The sequence below is a fragment of the Peromyscus eremicus genome, chromosome 12 (genome assembly GCF_949786415.1).
Source record: "Peromyscus eremicus chromosome 12, PerEre_H2_v1, whole genome shotgun sequence".
NCBI lineage: Eukaryota > Metazoa > Chordata > Mammalia > Rodentia > Cricetidae > Peromyscus > Peromyscus eremicus.
In genome coordinates, this window is record NC_081428.1 from 72760437 (window position 1) to 72765703 (window position 5267).

A 5267-nucleotide genomic window follows, 5' to 3' on the forward strand; every position below is an offset into this window, starting at 1 on the left:
GTTCAGGACCCAAGATAGGTCATCTAATGAAACCCAGACAGAAGCAAATGGGAGATAAGACCCCCTTACAAAATTTACTCTCCTCCTGCCTGAGCACATCATAGAACCACACCTCAAGATAAGAACCCTCTAGCAGTGCCTCACTGCCCCCTGAGTTACCAGGTTTCATGGCTTTCTTCCAACAAAAATGATTTCCAAGGTGTTTCAGTGCCTGGAAGACTGGAAGGTCCCATGTATCAGGCAGAGTGTCCATAAGAGCCCTGCCTTACCCTTCATGGCTTCCTCAACTCATTTTGCCAAGTTTGACAGAAGTGACTCCATTTTGAATTTCACAAAGTTACCAAAAAGGGGAGATCTGGGGACCAATGCTAGACTGGAGGCACAGCACTCTGTACTCTGCATGTTCAGACAGCGTCTTGCTGACATTGACAGTCCTCTGTCCCCTAACTGGTCACCTGGGAAGCTGAAGAGCTAGGCTCTTGATATTAATGATGACATGTCCTGAGATGTCCCTGGTGATGGCTTGGGGACACCAGACACTGCACTGCCTAGTCTCACCTAAAGTTGGCTCAGAATCAGCATCCAGTGTGACTCTGGCTGGGTTGGAGACCCCAAGCAGTCACCTTGGACAACAGGACCTTGCAGGGTTGTAAAGAGTCTTTGAAAAGGAGAACAAGCAGAGCTTGATGGTAAGTCCCACAGGAGGAAGGGAGTATCACATGATGGTCCCCAAAACTGGGGGAATTCTTAGACTCCAGTCAATTTGGGGCAACATACACACACACACATACACACACACACACACACACACATACACACAAACACACACATACACACAGAGTTAATTTAGTTTCTTCTTTGTAAAACTTGTTTTACATTTGTGGTATATATGTGTGTGTGTACTTTGTACATCTTCACTACCATATGGAGATCAGAAGGCAAGTATGAGAGTCAGTTCTCTCCTTTTATCATGTGGGCCCCAGGACTGAACCCAGGTCATCAGTGTTGGTTATGTGGCGGCGCTTGTGGCTGGCCGCTGCCCGAGACGGCCATGCCTACAGAGGAGAGTACGGAAAGAGAAGGCACAGAGAGGGCACGCCTGCTTTTTAGGCTGGGACACCATCGCAGGCTGGTGACATAATTAAGGACATAATCCTTACAATCAGGCTTGGAGGCAAGTGCCTTTATCCACGGAGCCATCTTGGCAGCCCTACTTTAGTTGATTCTTAATTTGTTGTAACGTATTAATTAAACTAACAGATGTTAATGATTAGTATCCACATTGTGGTAGATCGAATGAAATGTGCCCCATAAGTCCTGGGTATTTGAACACTTGGTTCCCAGCTGAAGGTTGTTTGGGGAGCATTAGGAGATGTGGCCTTGCTGGAGGAAATGTGTCACTGGGGGTAGGCTTTGAAGTTTCAAAAGACTCTACCATTTTAAGACAGCTTTTCTCCACTTCCTGTTTGTCGGTCAGAATGTGAGCTCTCATTTGCTATACCGGCTGCCATACCTACCTACTCCTAAGACACGATGGTGGTGGACTCTCACTCCCCTGGAACTGAAAGCCCATATAAATCCTTCCTTCTGTAAGTTGCCTTGGTCGTGTTGCTTCATCACGGCAACAGAACAGTGACTAATGCACATATTGTGTAGACTGAGGACAGTCCAACCAAGAAAAGGCACCCAGAAGAAAAATGGGCAAAGACTGAATTCCTTCTCAAAGACTGCCTGTAATTTTTAAAGATGGCTAAAACCACCAGTCATCAGTGGAATCTGAGTTAAAACATCAAGAAGCAACCTTTTCATTAAGAGTACAGTCCAGGGCTGTGGAAGTGGGGGTGGTTGTGGGGGTGGTGGTATAGCTGTTCTCAGGTGGCCAGGAACATCTGTTAAAACTCTAAACAAGTGTGCATTTCCTTTGACCCAGTAACTAGCTAGGAGAAACTCAGACCACAAAACCTCACACAAACACACACGCTCAAAGACAGTCACCGAAGCAATGTTTTTGAAACAGAGTCTCACCATGTAGCTCAGGCTAGCCTTAAAATCATCACAATCCTCCTGCCTCAGGTTTGCAATACTATGTTTATTTTATTAGCTTAGCATTTCATTCGTTTGTTCTGTTAGCATGATTACTTGTACAAAATGATGACACTAGCTGCTCTCACTGCTGTCACACCCTGCAGAAACACCTTGGGAGGAAGGGTTTGTTTGGCGGCTCCCTGTGGCAGCAGAAGCCTCTGCCTGAGTCTTCACATGGCAGGCAGGCCAGGCAGCAGAGAGAGCTCTGGAAGCCGCGATGGAATGTAACTCCCCTTCCCATCCACCGACCTGTTTCCTCCCACCTCTCAAAGGCTCCGTAACCTCCTGAGGGTGCCTTCAGGCGAGGCTCACGTGTTCAGGGTTGTGGGAGCATGTTACACATACACCAGAAGATGGTTGTGATAGTTTGAATGAAATTGGCCCCCATGGTCTCATAGGGAGTGGCGCTCTGAGGAGGTATGGTTTTGTTGGAGTGGGTGTGGTCTTGTTGGAGGAAGTGTGTCACTGTGGGGGAGGGCTTTGAGGTCTCTTTTGCTTTAGCTTCACTCAATGTGACAGTCAGACCACTTCCTGTTGTCTGTAAGATGTAGGATGCTCAGCTGCTTCTCCAGCACCACGTTTGCCTGCATGCTGCCATGTCCTTCCATGATAATAATGGGTTGAACATCTGAGCTGCAAGTGAGCCACCTCAATTAAATGTTTTTTTATTTATAAGAGTTGCCATATAATGGTTCTTTCTTTACATCTCTAGCTCTCGAATAATGACATGGAGACTTTCTATTAATTATGAAAGCTTGGCCTTAGCTTAGGCTTGTTCCCAACTATCTCTTAAAGCTTAAATTAACCCATTTATATTAATCTATGTTTTGCCACATGGCTCATTACCTCTCCTCAGTACTGTATGTCCAACTTCCTCTGCATCTATCTGGAAAATCTCCCTAGCCTCTGATTCTTTCCCAGAGTTCCTATCTCTCCTCGGAAGTCCCGCCTATCCTCTCTTGCCTAGCTATTGGCTATTCAGCTATTTATTAAACCAATCAGAAGGCACCTTAGCCAGGTGAGGTTAAACAGAGACACATCTTCACACAGTGTACAAAAAGATTATCCCAACATATCCCCCTTTTAGTTCAATAAAATCTCCATCAATAAACTATATTCAATAAGAACAATTATCAGGTAAGGATTGCATTTGAAGAAGGTACTCTATTATCTGTCCTATCTTGGTGAGTCCAAAGTTTCGTACTTAAATCACTTTCTATCATAACTTGTATTATCAACCTAAAAATATCTTTTTAGACCTTAAAACATTTTCTTAGATAAACAACTTAAGCTTTTATGTCTCTCAACCTTTATAAACTTTACATCTCTTTTGTGAGTTTCTTTTCTGAGTTTGGTTAACAAGGAAAACTGTAAAACTATAACTATCTACTAGTCTTCAACACCACCAGAGACCCAAGGATAAAATATTACCTGAGTAAACAGGAAGTACAGAGCAAGCAACTTCCAAAGCTATAGAAATGACAGAGACAGATGGCTGCCTAGACCGTCACCCAAGACTCCTCTGCAACATTGGGGCATCCGTCTTTGGCCTACAGGCCTAGAATATCTGACAGACTTTTCTGTGAAGCAGGAATTTTGAAGGATTGGCCTACCCTGTCTTGGCAAAATTTGGCAGTCAACTTCCTTTGTGAATTGCTTGTCCCATTTGGACAGCATACTGTCAGCAGTCAAGGCAAGGGCTGTATTTTCCCCAGTGGCTAACTCTGCCACATTTGAAGCAAACTCCATATGGAGGTTCTAAGATGTCCATCATTTTCTTTGAAATAGATTGGTGCTGCCAGGAGAGCTGTATCTCACTATAATAAAAAACCTTATGTTATTAAAACATCTTAAATGCCATATTCTGTAGATCTCTGAAGTGTTTGAATACTACCTATTTATCTAAAATATAACTCTGTTTAACCTTGAAAACACCTAACATGACTAAAAGTTTGATTGTTATAGATGACTAACTACTAACCTGAGTTTCTTAATTATCCTAAACAGTTTGTAATAATAGCTTTCAAGAACTACAACTTTACATTTTTAAATGAGTTGCATAGGTACAATACCTTAAACAAAATTAGAAACATATATACAGCATGTTGTAACAAAAATAACCTTAAAGTTGTATCAATATACAAAAATCCATACCAAAAAATATTTGAGACTAGTTGCTTCTTAGGTTAAAAGTAGATTCAACAATCTACCCTTTTATCTTATAGTTCCTACAACCCCCCTTTTTTATTTTCATCCTGTATCTCTCTTTTCCTCCAAACACTAGATAGGAGAGAAAGAGGGATAGAGGAAAGAAAAAGAAAGAATGAGATGAGATACCTAAGTCTAACCTTCTTTGCTTAGTTTTCTCCCTAACCATGACCAATAACAACTTGTAGCCAACCTCCCTAAATGATGACAAACGTCCATAATCCACCAAATGACCACATTCTCGGGAATGTGGACAACATGTCTTTAAAATTGCTTCCTGATGTCTGGGGGTGATGGCATCTTTAAGGGACCCTAAAAAAATTGGGATGATGATCCTGGGAGAGCTAGCTGTATCATCTGTTGTCCAGTCTTTGTGTGATAGGAAAGTACAGGACTTATCTGTAGTCTTGACTGGAGTAGTCTGTGAGGCTGGACCCTCTCAGCTAGCTGCTTTGAAATTGTCCTGGATGCAGATTTTTGAGGAAATGGTGACAGAGACATTCTGAGAGGCTGGATCACCTGGGCTACTTGTCTTCATTGGTGTCTGGTCTTTTTGTTCTAAAAACACACAAACTTTTAAAGATAACATACACATCTGTATTTACACAAGTATGGAACGTGTGTTGTGTGCAAATCAGCTAAAGATGACTTTTGTTCTATGTTTGAGCAGGTAAAAGGCATCTCTCAACTTTATAAGTCTTTTTGGACTGCATAACCAAACTGTAATATAAATCTCCATCCATGCCATATGAAAGGATGACATGTAATAATAAGTCATCAAGATTTATCATGTCCCATCCAGTCTCAGAGTTGTTCCTATGTAGAGGGATCAGCATATAACTCACCTGTCCTGTAGTCTTCCTTGGTTTCCTTCTTCATGTCTGTAGCCAAGATTTTCAGGAGGTCTCTCCCAATCAAATCTGATCTTCATTAATTTTGAAGGAATCCATACCTTTTTGTTTCCTGTAGATACA